The sequence below is a fragment of the Sorex fumeus genome, unplaced genomic scaffold, assembly GCF_029834395.1.
Source record: "Sorex fumeus unplaced genomic scaffold, SorFum_2.1 ptg000019l, whole genome shotgun sequence".
Taxonomy (NCBI): Eukaryota; Metazoa; Chordata; class Mammalia; order Eulipotyphla; family Soricidae; genus Sorex; species Sorex fumeus.
The window spans coordinates 39,759,979-39,773,522 of record NW_026606076.1 but is presented as its reverse complement, the minus strand read 5'-3'; the positions used below and the strand labels follow the sequence as shown (position 1 = coordinate 39,773,522).

At 44.2% G+C, this 13,544-nt stretch overlaps 1 pseudogene; it reads left to right on the top strand.

The window, feature by feature from the left end:
* The first annotated feature begins 9,370 nt into the window (after positions 1 to 9,370).
* Positions 9,371 to 10,271, top strand: LOC130022282 (vomeronasal type-1 receptor 4-like; annotated as a pseudogene).
* The last annotated feature ends 3,273 nt before the right edge of the window (positions 10,272 to 13,544 follow it).

Genomic DNA, 13,544 nt, shown 5'->3' with positions numbered 1-13,544 from the left:
TCTCAGAGTCAATCAACTCCCAAATATTAGGAGCATAGCATTAATGGTCTTTCTGTGTTTAACCAAAGAATATTGCTCTTATAAAAAGGATGGGGTGGAGGGGGGGGATTGGCTGGAGCAATAGCACAGCGGGTAGGGTGTTTGCCTTGCATGCAGCCAACCTAAGTTCGATTCCCAGCATCCCATATAGTCCCCCGAGCACCGCCAGGAGTAGTTCCTGAGTGCATGAACCAGGAGTAACTCCTGAGCATCGCCGGGTATGACCCAAAAAGGAAAAAAAAGGCTACAGGGGAGAAGTGCTGTAGATTTACACCTGTTTTAATAAAAATAAATAAATAAATAAATGAAAAGATGTATACCTGTTTCCTATTTATTTATTTAATTTTTATTAAAACAGGTGTAAATCTACAGCACTTCAAATACAAAGCAATACAAATACAAAGTTCAGAATTAACCAGAAAGTTTTCGCTTCTAAGTAATTAAGACTGACCTGGGGAATTGTGACAATGAGAGGTAAAATATAAGGGAAAAGTAAAGGATGAACTTTAACCAAATTAGGTTTTCCAGCAAGAGCATGTTAAGCTTCTGTAGGAGGAATAAAGGGGGCAATTCACTGATGAAGCCTAAAGCACTTAGGGTTAATATCCAACACAAAGGAAAAGTTGAAGATACACTTTGATAAATTAGGGATGTTAGCAAGGGCATGGGAAGCTTCTCTGGGACGGGGGAAAAGAGTCGATTCACCTATGAAGCCTAAAACACTTAGAGTTTGTATCCAACAAAGTGTGATCCAAAAAAGCCAAAAGAAAAAAAAAACAGAAATTTTTTTCCTTTTTTTTTTTTAAATTTATTTATTTATTGAATCACTGTGGGAAAAGTTACAAAGCTTTCAGGTTTAGGTCTCAGTCATGCAAATATCAAAACACATTTCCCTTTACCAATACTTATTTTTTACCATGAAGAACCCCAATAAGACCCCACCCCCCACCCCTCCCAGTCCCTGTGAGGCAGATGAATTCTAGTTAACACTCTATCTGCTTTGATTAGATTCATTGTTTCAATAAAAGATTCACCACTATTATTCAGAGTTTACCCCCCCCCCCAAATCAGACATGCTGAAAAAGCATTGTGAAGTGATTTGCTTTCTACAGCTGGGTTCAAGAATTAAATGTTGGTTTTGGATTTCTGCTATTTTACTTATTGACCCTGGAAGTATTTCTACTGAAAGTCAGATAGTTAAGAAATTGGTTTCTGAGAATTTTTTTTCCTGATGCTGTTTTTGTGGGACAGGCTTTTGTCAAATGCTAAGCTCACCTGAGTTCCTCTTCTCACATTCCTTTATACTCATGATATTCTGTTTTTTTTCTTCTTTGTTTTGTTTTATGCTTTTGAGTCATAACCTCAAGTGATGCTGAGGGGTTACTTCTTCCTCTGCATGCAGGAAGGGTTACTCCTTCCTCTGCTTGGGGAAACCTATGGGATGGTAGCTGGTCAGTTGTTTGCAAGGTAAGAAGGAATTACTGTGGCCACGCTCAGAGGATGCTGGGGATGGAATCCTGAAAGGCAAGTGCCCTACCCACTGCACTATCAATTAAGGATTTTCTTCTCTGCTGTTTCAACCATACATTTTTTGCTGCGTTTTGTATTCTATTGTACTTATCCTTTTATTTAACTTTAGTTGTTTAGGGGCCACTCTAGCGGTGCTCAGGACTTACTCCTGGCTCTGTGCTCAGGCATCACTCCTGACAGGTTTCCGGGACCTGCAATGTGATGCCAGGGATTAATCCCAAACCCACCATGAGCAAGGCAAGTGCCCTCTGTGCTGGATTTTCGCTCCAGCCCCCCCTTTTTTATTGCTCTTAGTTTTCATTTTCATTTTAAAGAGTGTTTTTTTTGATGTGTAGTAATTCCCTTTATTTATTCTACTTTTCTTGATGTTTCTTTCTTTTTTTTTATTATAAAATTTTTTAATAGTGAGACATCATGAGGTACAGTTGCAGACTTACACATTTTTGTGCTTGGGTTTCTCTTATACAATGATCAAACACCCATCCCTCCACCAGTGCCCATTTCCCACCACCACGGATCCCAGTATCCCTCCCACCCCCCATCCCCCCCCCCATCCCACCCTGTCTCTGTGGCAGGGCATTCCCCTCTGTTCTAAAGAGTTTTTTTTTAACTTTATGGTGGCCATATCTAGTTCTTAGAGTAACGCATATACCAACCTCCTTAGAACATTTACATCCTCACTCATAGCACAGTGGTAGGGCGTTCGCCTTACAAGTGGCCAACATGGCCGACCCGAGTTCGATTCCTCCGCCCCTCTCGGAGAGCCCGGCAAGCTACCGAGAGTATTCGATATGCCAGACACAGTAACAACATAGTCTCCAATGGAGATGTTACTGGGACCTCTCGAGCAAAATCGACGATCAACGGGAGGGCAGGCTTTCCTTTAGGGCTGGAGCGATAGCACAGTGGGTAGGGCGTCTGCCTTACAAGCGGCCAACATGGTCGACCCGAGTTCGATTCCTCCGCCCCTCTCGGAGAGCCCGGCAAGCTACCGAGAGTGACGTATTCGATATGCCAGACACAGTAACAACAAAGTCTCCAATGGAGACATTACTGGGCCCGCTCGAGCAAATCGACGATCAACGGGAGGGCCTTTACCTTTACCTTACCTTTTACTCATCACTTTATAGCAACTCTGTTCACCATTCCACTCTGATTAAACTTTGTTTTCTGAGTTCACTTTTCTTGTATTTCTCCTCTTCCCACCTCTTCATGTAATTCTCATTGATTTTGAGCTTTTCCTCCCAAATGCTTTTGCTTCAGGTAGTTTTCTTAGATCCTATGATCTAATAACCTAAATGTCAGAACTGTTGGAGGCAGCAGCCACAGTGCAGCGGGAAGGGCTCTTGCCATGATGCAGGTTTGATTCCCGACATCCCATAGGGTCCCTGAGCCCACCACGAGTGGTCCCTGAGTGCAGGGCCAGGAGTAAGTAAGTACTGACAAGAGTGCCCCAAAAAAACAAACAAAAGAAAATTAGAACTATCTTATCTAGTTCCACTTAGTTAAATGATTTGAGGGTTGTTTGGGGATTTGTTTTCTAAATTTTAGAGTGTTTAATTTTGGGGAGAATTTTTTATTATAATGCCAGATATTTTGATTCATATTTTATGCATTCAAATGTTTTTTCTGTCATCCAAAAAAAAATCTTCCTACGTGTTTAAAAAGTTTTGGCCAACAATTTCTTGCACCAATTCTTCTTATTTGATAGTGGTTTTTATGTTGCTAATCCTATAACTTTGTAACTATTTTATGAATTGCACTGTGATCAAGAATCAGGGACGCTGTCTTGTTTGCCAAGGTGTCGAAAATCAGATGCACTGGTCACGTAATGAGATTTAAAGACGACCGCTGGACTAGAGCTGTTACCGACTGGATTCCACGGGATGTCAAAAGACCGCGTGGCCGCCCACCTACCAGATGGTCAGACTTCTTCATCAAGATCATGAACGATCGGTTTGAGGCTCTTCATGTTCCCAGAGCGAACAGATGCCATTGGGCTACACTAGCACGTGACAGGGACAAATGGAGATGTTACTGGCGCCCGCTCGAGCAAATCGACGACTAACGGGAAGTTAAGTGATTAAGTGATTAAGCTGTGATAATGATATTTTTGTTGAAGGGCTCAATATTAACCAATGTAGATCATTCATTAATATTGAATAAAGAAATCTAACAATTTATCATTTTCAATATTCAGCTTCTTTATTTTGTTATCGTATTATTGAAGATATCATGGGATAAAGTGAGCTGTGATATTCATACCCATGGCCTAAAATAATGAGCTTGGCAAATTGTATGTTTTGTTATAATCACCTTGAATCAATACGTTTTCTCTTATATTCATAATATTTTATAGTACAAAATTGTTTTGTTTTTGTTTCAGGCCATACCCTGTGGTGCTCAGGGTTCCTCCTGACTTTGAACTCAGGAATCACTCCAGGGGGCGTTCAGGGGACGATAAGGAATGCCAAGGATTAAAGCCTATCAACTGCATGCCAGGCAAGAGCCCTCCACACTGTGTTATCGCTCCAGACCTATACAAGACTTTTGGTTCTTTGTTTTATTGGTTTCGTTTTTAGGGTCACAACCGGCATTGTTCAGGGGTTACTCTTGGCTCTGCACTCAGAAATTACTCCTGGTGGTGCTGGGGGAAAATGCCATGAACAAACGGGTTGGCCTCGTTCAAGGTAAACATCCTGCCCACTAAACTCTCAATCTAGACCTATGAATGAGAATTTTCAAGGAGAGAGCTGCCTGTCTCATTTGTGATACGGTAATCTCACTTATTTTGCCAATGTGAAGTCAATTGTGTTAATGTCTCCTAAAGTTATGAAATTTTGGCTTTTTGTGAATTCCCTCATTGTTTTTGCTATTTTTCCTTATGCTGCTTTATGGGTTTGCTTTTAAGCTGTAATCGGCTGTGCTCAGGGTTCACTCCTGGCTCTGTGCTCGGGGATCAATGCTTCTGGGGCTCAGGGGATATGTGGTAGCAGGGATCGAACCCAGTACAGCCATGTGCAAAGCAAGTATCCTCCCAGCTGTGCTATTGCTATAGGCCTTTTCCGATGCGCTTTTGAAAACAATGTTTATTATAACATACATATTTCGGTACTTCATTAAGGAAGTTGATTGAAACAAGTTCTTCTTCAAATTAATCCTTTTACTGTGTTTCACTCACCACTGTCTCTACATTGAATATGTTGTGCAAACCTTTTCTCCGATCTAGCTGAAAAATTATATCTCCCAAAGAAAACAACATTAGTTTATTCTGATTTTTTAATGTAAGAGTACTGCTATTTATTTAATCACTGAGTCAAGTGATTGAATTAAACATTTTCTCCACATTACATTTTTATAATTTTTTAAATTGAATATCCATGAGATATCATTGTTATCACTGTTTCACTGTCCTCCCGTTGTTCATCGATTTGCTTGAGCGGGCCCAGTAACGTCTCCATTGGAGACTTTGTTGTTACTGTGTTTGGCATATCGAATAAGTCAGGAGTAGCTTGCCAGGCTCTGCCGTGCGGGCGAGATATTCTCGGTAGCTTGCTGGGCTCTCCGAGAGGGGCGGAGGAATCGAACTTGGGTCGGCCATGTTGGCTGCATGCAAGGCAAACGCCCTACCGCTGTGCTATCATTCCAGCCCTATCCATGAGATAGATCATTACAAAGCTGTTCATAAGGGTTTCAGTCATGCAATGATCCAGCACCTATCCCTCCATTGGTGCACATTTCCCACCACCAAGGTCTCCTGTTTCCCTACCACCATCCCCAAACACCCAGCCCCCATTCCCAGTCTACTTCTACGGGAGCCATTTTCCTTCTTGCTCTCTCTCTCTCTCCTTTCCTTTGGGGCATTATGGTTTGAAATACAGGTACTAAGACATCATACTGTTTGTTCAGGGCATTTGGTATTTTTATCAGGACTGTAAGGTGGAGTAGCTTTCCTATTGGTTGGCTGCTTTGGAGTGTGGATGTGACTGTCAAGACTTTTAGAAGTACAGGGAGGTGGGGGGGTGATAGCCCATCCCAATCCTGAGAAAGCCTGGAGATTTCAGCCACAAAACCCGCATACCAGAATTTTCAGCAGATCATGTCTTGGTGAGGTCCATCATGAGACGGTGGAGTAAGACCAGGGCATGGTGGTGATTTTGGATTTTGTGAGAAAACAGCAGCTGGAGTCCAGCTTGGGTGGGCACCAGACTGGCCCAGACTTCTCCAATTTACCCCAGTCTGTTCAGCCTTCTGCAGGTCTAAGATTAACTGTGGATGCTGATCTCTTGCCAGATTAATTGATGGGTCTCTGAAGAAAGGTCTGTAGTAGAGCTTACATGGTGGCACTGGAGTTGGTTCATGGAAGTGACTGCCAGTGCTTCCAGGAATATAGGGAAATGGGAGGAGCTAGCCCATCCCAACTCCGAGAAAGCCTGGAGACTTCAGTCACAAAACCGGCATACCAGAATTTTCAGCAGATTATATCTTGATGAGTTCCATCCTGAGAAGTTGGAATCAGAGTGGAGATACGGTGGTGACTTTGGATTGTGGAAGCAAGTAGGTACTGGGGCTCTAGTTGGGTGGGCACCAGACTAACCCACACCCCTGCGATTGACCCCAGTCTTTCAGCCGTGCATGAGTTCGAGACTAACTGCAGCTTTTAATCTCAAGATTTACTTATGGTTTTCTGTAATGGCCCTCCCGTTGATCACCGATTTGCTCGAGCGGGCCCAGTAACGTCTCCATTGGAGACTTTGTTGTTACTGTGTCTGGCATATCGAATACGTCACGGGGAGCTTGCCAGGCTCCCCGTTTGGGTATGGGTTTCTGAATTAAGGCCAAGAAATGAATACCGTTTGGGTATGGGTTTCTGAATTAAGGCCAATAAATGAATTTGTCTACCTGAGCCAGAGGTGGTTTGTGGGCATGGCTCCCACATACCCACCTTTTGGTCATTAAATTTCTTGTAAACTTGACCCCAATAGTGGGGACTTTATGGCTTTCAATACAGATAATGAGATGCAGCCACACTCAGACTTTTACCCATTTTCAGCACACATCCCCCGTTCAGAGCGATCCCTTTCAGCCACCATTGTCATACTGGTCCCTTCTCTAACTAACTGCCCTATCCCACCAAACCTGAGACAGGCTTCCAACCAGGAACTATCCTCCTGGTACTTGCTTCTACTGTCTATGGTTGTTAGATGTATACTATGTTTTAATACACCACAAAAGAGTCACAGTCATTCTGTCCCTGTCCATGTGACTTATTGCACTCCGCATGATACGCTCCACATCCATGTAGTTATAAGCAAATCTCATAACTTCATTTTTCTAACAGCTGCATAGTGTGTGGACTGCAGTGGGCTCCTCTACCTCCTCCAGCCTGAAGTCCAGCCCTCAAACAAATGAAAATTGGATCCTCAGTGTATTTTCCCAGAATTGACTATCTTGTGTTTGTTTTGGGAGCCCACAGACAATGCTCAAGGATTACTCCTGGCTCTGCACTCAGAAATCGCTCCCAGAAATGCTTGCAGCACCATCTGGGATGCAGGGAATCAAACGCCAGTTGCCCACATGCAAGGCAAATGCACTACCCCACGAAAGGGTTCTTGAGAAGCTGTGACTCATGGTAGAGAAGTACATGAAGATAATGTACAGGAAAGATATTGAGACCTTCACTGAATCAAAACGCCTATGAATTCATGGATAGTGCAAGAGACTTGGGAAAGTAAGAGCGAGATGTGGGAAATTCACCCCCTAACAGGAACCCCAAGGTTGGCATAGTCCCCTAAGGAAAACAAGTTTAGACCAGAGGGACGCAGACAGGCATGTAAGGGCAGGGATGGAATAGCGAATTGTCACTTGACTCTATCCTTTAAGGAGGCGCTGATTGGCTGTGTGAAATATCTGGGTCTCTTCATAAATAAAAAGGCCCTCCCGTTGTTCGTCGATTTGCTCGAGCGGGCCCAGTAGAGACTTTGTTGTTACTGTGTCTGGCATATCGAATACGTCACGGGGAGCTTGCCAGGCTCTGCCGTGCGGGTGAGATACTCTTGGTAGCTTGCCAGGCTCTCAGAGAGTGGCGGAGGAATCGAACTCGGGTTGGCCATGTTGGCTGCGTGCAAGGCAAACACCCTACCGCTGTGCTATCGCTCCAGCCCAAGGGTCTCTTCATGTACCTCTTAATTGTGCCATTTCTTGTCACAGTACTAAATGTTTTTGTCAACTTGAAGAGGGCCTCACATGATGGGAACCAAGATACTGGAGTGATATGGATGAATACATGGATACTCTGTGTGATCCCTGTTTGGGTGTCCCTACAGCTTGGATATTCCTGATGGATTTGGATTTGTCACATTCTCTGTGACTGCTCCAAATGGTCAGGGCACTCAAATCAAACGTTTCTGGAGAACTGCAGATAGTTCTGTGATTCTCTGAGAAATGATCTGGGGAGAGACCAGACTGATTTTATGTAAAATGGTGATCCAATACTATGGTTGAAAAGACTTGAATGGGGTCAGAGCGATAATACATTGGGTAGAACTTTTGCCTTGCATGTGGTCAACCAGGGTTCGATTCCCGGCACCCTATATGGTCTCCAAAGAACAGTCAGAGCTAATTATTGAGTGCAGACCAGAATTAATCCCTGAGGATCACTGGTGTGACCCAAAAAGCTAAAGGGAAAAAAAAGACTTGAATGATTTTCGATTTTGGAGACATACTATAGAAGTGCATTAAAACTGTCAAATTTAATAGAATCAGTTTAAGCTGCATATTACTTAAATATAATTCCATGATATAAAATATATAATAGATTTAAAATTGCTCAACAAGATACTAAATTTACTTCTCTGAAAATAGTAAACTGGGAGAATTTTAAGGTAAAGGTAAAGGCCCTCCTGTTGATCGTCGATTTGCTCAAGCAGGCCCAGTAACGTCTCCATTGGAGACTTTGTTGTTACTGTGTCTGGCATATCGAATACTCTCGGTAGCTTGCCGGGCTCTCCGAGAGGGGCGGAGGAATCGAACTCGGGTCGGCCATGTTGGCCGCTTGTAAGGCGAACACCCTACCCGCTGTGCTATCGCTCCAGCCAGAATTTTACAAGAAAGAAAACAACAGGGTCCAGAGAGATAGTACCCTGTGGAGGGTGCTTGCCCGGCACAGGGCCGACCTGGATTCAATCCCCATCATTCCATAGGGCCCTTCAAGCATTCCAGGAGTTCAGAGCTAGGAAGATCTGATAAGCATCGCTGACTGTTACTCTAAAATAAAAAACAAAAAAACGGAAGCAATATCAGTGATATCGATAACCCCCTAAAATTCATTTTGCCCTAGTTATTCATTTTTAAATAACTGACAGCACTTTTGCACATTCTACTGAGATAATGTGTAAGTCACATTCATACCAGCACATCGTGACATTGCTCTCAAGTTCACCAACAAATCTGTGATTTATTCTTTCTGCAGGTCTTTACCCAGGGCTGGAGCGATAGCACAGCGGGTAGGGCGTTCGCCTTACACGCAGCCAACATGGCCGACCCGAGTTCGATTCCTCCGCCCCTCTCGGAGAGCCCGGCAAGCTACCGAGAGTATTCGATATGCCAGACACAGTAACAACAAAGTCTCCAATGGAGACGTTACTGGGCCCGCTCGAGCAAATCGACGATCAACGGGAGGGCAGGTCTTTACCCAACAAACAAGAAAGCGATGGACACAATAGTTCTGCAAGATATGGTTTGGAGAGTATTATTTTTCTTCCAATTCATGATTGGTTTCACTGGAAATTTATTGTTGCTCATGCTATATATCAAAACCTTTCTGCAAAGAACAAAGTCACTAGATTGGATAATTACCCACTTAACTTTAGCCAACGTGATAACAATTTTATTCTCTGGAATTCCAGAATCGATGTATTTCTTTGGAATAAGAAACTTTCTGAACGACACTGGTTGTCAGGCAGTTTTGTTCTTGTACAGAGTGGGCCGGGGTCTTTCCCTCTGCACCACATCTTTTCTCAGTGTGTTCCAAGCCATCGTGATCACCAACAACCATGGTCAGTGGACGTGGCTCAAATCAAACATCTACACGTGCATTTCTTCTGCCTTCCTCTTTTTCTGGGTACTCAACATGCTGATCTATATCCAGGTCCTCTTGGTAGTGAAGGCCCCATTCAACATTACCGGAGTTAAAGAAGTTTATAACCAAAAGTACTGTATGACACGTGACTCTGAGAGGATGGAAGTGTCTGCATTTGTGGGAGGAATGGTTATAAGAGACTTCCTCTGTGTGTCCCTCATGATCTGGACCAGCATGCACATGGTAAAGTTCCCTTTCAACCATCACAAGAATGTCCAGCACATCCTTAGTCACAGTCTCTGCCCACAATCCTCCCTGGAGATCAAGGCCACCCACACCATCCTGGTCCAAGTCAGCTGCTTTGTGTTTTTTTACTGGACCAACTGCTGCCTGACCATTTATGTAGTCTACAGTCAAAAGGTACAAGGGTTTGAAAGTATCACTAATTTTGTCTCTTCCTGCTATCCTGTGATCTGTCCTTTTTTGCTGATAAAACACCATTCAGGCCCCTTTCTCAACTGTACCTTTATAAAGATGAGGAAAATCTTTTCCACAAACCCCTGCTGTCAGAGACTTGAATAATTCTCACACCATCTCTGACACGAAGTGCTTAGAACAGTAAAAAACCCACTGCAAAGGTTAAGTGATGTCAGGCTGGAGAGATAGCCCAGTGGGTAGGGCACTTGCCTGGTACATGATATGCAGCTTTCCAGGAGTGGTTTCTGGGGACTGAGCCAGGAGTGAGTCCTGAGCATCAGCAGGTAGGACCAGGAAAATAAGGAGGAGGTGTGAGGGTTTTGTGTTGTAAAATAAAAAAATAATATCCTATTGTTTCATTTCATCATCCTGTTATTCGTCGATTGCCTCGAGCAGGCCCCAGTAATGTCTCTTTCATCCTAGCCCTGAGATTATATTCAAGGCTCTTTAGGAGAATGAGACCCATCATTGTTACTGGTATTTGGCATATTTGGTATGCCACGGGGAGTTTGCCAGACTCTGACCTGTGGGCAGGCTACATTCGATAGCCTGCAAGTTTGTCCAAAGTAGGAATGAGATAATAAGATGTCATAAAAAGATGTCTTGATAAGATGTCACGCGGCCACATTTGCGGCCGCGCGGTTCCGGGAGCTATATTTTATAGTCTCTGAGTCTTGGCCGTTGATGGGATTACACGGCGCCAGGGGGCCAGGTGGTGGGTGTGACCCCCGCCTACTGGAATTTGGAGGATCTGGGTGGAAGATGTTCGACTCCAATCCGAGTAGGCTTGGAGATCTCGGCCCCGGAACCCGCGTGGCTTTGTCCCTCTGCCAGTACCTTCATGTGTGCGGAGAGTGGTCTCAGCATGGTGGTGGCTGGTCCTGGAAGTCTTCGGCTGCCGGAACCCTGGTCGGGGCGGGAAGGAAAGCTCAACCCGCTCCTCTCCAAGGGGCCCCGGAGAGGAACAGCCAGGCATGGGGGCAGAAGACTATATATGAACATATCCTATATGAACATTCTCAATTCCATAGCTTACTGTACAGACTGAGATCAATGAACTTTGAACTGAATAAAACACAGTTGTGAAAGCTGCACCTATAAGAGGGACTTTATTGCCAATCTTTCTTGGGAAAGGGGGTTGGGGCTTCAACCGGTTTTAGCTGCTTGCAGAGCAAGCACATTCCACTCTTACTATTGTTCTATCCCCTATTTTATTTCATTTATAAAATGATTTCAGATATTCACCTTGGAGAATAGTGAAGTGACTCTGTGGGTAAAATTAACTTAATATGACCCATTCCTCAGTTAATGGGGTGCTGGAGGCCAAAACTGGGTCGTCCATGTGCAAGGCAAGTGTTCTATCCCACGGTGTATCTTTCCAGCCCTGGAAAAGTCCTCCAATAGAATAATAGTGAGGTGTGGTGAGGCTTGAACGATAGATAGCATAGCGGGTAAGATGTTTCCTTGACCTGGGTTCAGTCCCTGGCATCCCATATGGTCTCCTGAGCAATGGCCGGAGCAATTTCTAAGTGCAGAGCCAGGAGGAACCCCTGGGTATCGCCGGGTGTGACGCCAAAAGACAATAAAATAAGCAAAATATTTTTTAAAAAGAAATGTGGGGTGGGGAACAAAGCAATGGAGACATTATTCACTGAGATCCAAATAGTTTCCCTGAGTGCATAAAGCACGAATTTCAAGTTCTATAAATGAGCTCAAATAAAGGTAAGAAGCAATCTCTCAGCAGTATAATAAATGTCTGGCTCAATACATTGTGTACCTAAAGCACATAAGAAAAAGGAGAGCGACAGCAAGAAGGAAAGGGCCTCCCCTAGAGGGATGCTGGTGGTTGTGGCTGGGGAACTGGGAGATGGTGACAGGGAAACAGAAGACCTTCGTGGTGAAAAATGTACACTGGTGGAGGGACGGATGCGTGATCATTGTATGACTGAAACCCAGTTATGAACAGCATGGAATGGTCTATCTCGTGGATATCCAATTTGAAAAAATATTTTTTAAGTAATGTGGAGTTCATGTCAAATTCAATCAGTTTAATCAGTGGCCAAATATATATATACTCCTACATTAAAAAAACACACATTGAGCAGCTTGATTTCTGTTGGGGACGGGCCTAGGCACCCACTGCCTCAGTCTCTGTAAACAGGGATGTGTGGGGAGAAACTTGGCGTGAGGGTGAGCCATATTCTGACAGCAGAACTTGACAGGTGGCCGAAGGGCCACCGTGCTCTGGTGACCTGCCTCGAGAGAAAAGTTGAAGGGCCACCATGCTCTGGCAGCTGGACTTGAGAGGATGCTGAAGGGAGGATTGACTCATATCCACCTTGGCTAGGCCCGAGGCCACATCTCCATTCCTTGTTTCTCAGGGCTGAGATAAGGAACCGAAAAACAAGAAGGAACCGAACAATCAGCTATATTGGCAAAAATCAAGTTGCTTTCACAGCATGATTAATATTGTTAATGAAGCTTACGTAACCTGCTGATCATTGCTAAAATAAGACGATATAAATTAAATTGTATTAAAAGAAACTTGCTGTATGCTGCATATTGCTTGCAGTCCTCCTTAGCCCTGGTTAGCTCTCATTCCTTCACTGCAGCCAAGGTTCAAGTTGGCTGTGTGGGACGCAGAAGATTTCCATCATCACCAGTGACATGGGTCTCAATTATTCTTGAAAAATGATGGTTTTGTGAAGTAATGTGAGTAAACATCAAGTGAAGAACCATATATTCTAGATAATCTACAAACATTGGGAAATGGGGCCGGCGGTGGTGTGAGGTATGGGCAGAGAGCAGGATGAGTCATTGTGGGTGACGTTTGATTCAACTCACAGTTCCAGAAGGCAGAATCTAAACGATGGACATGGGAGTCTCCCGGTGGACGATTCCACAACGAAATAGACCACATCATATTCAATCGACAGTTTTGCCTGACTGATGTCGCTGTTGTCCCAAAATTTCGAACGGGATCGGACCACCGTCTCCTTCGTGCAAAATTCTACTTCACAGAGCGGGGAGAAAGGGCTGCAAAGTTCAAAAAGAGAACTCCCAGAATGACCACCAACTGGCAACTCTTTGGTACTATTGCGGCAACATGGGAAGATGCCATTGTTGACAACATTGACGAGGAATACGATCGACTGGTTCAGCACCTCCATGAATGTGCGAGGAACGCCAAGAGAGAGATAGCCACAAAAAGTTGCCTATCTTCGAAAACTCTTGAGCTAATTCGCCAGCGTGGTTTGGCGCATGCATCAAGCAACCGCAAGCTAACGTCCGAGCTTGCAAAGCAGTGCAGAGATGCGATCAAGGAAGACCTCAAAGAGAGAAGAGCAGAAGTACTGGTAGATGCGGCAGAAGCCGGGAAAAGTATTCGTAAGGCCCGCCTGTCTTTCGCCAACTATAA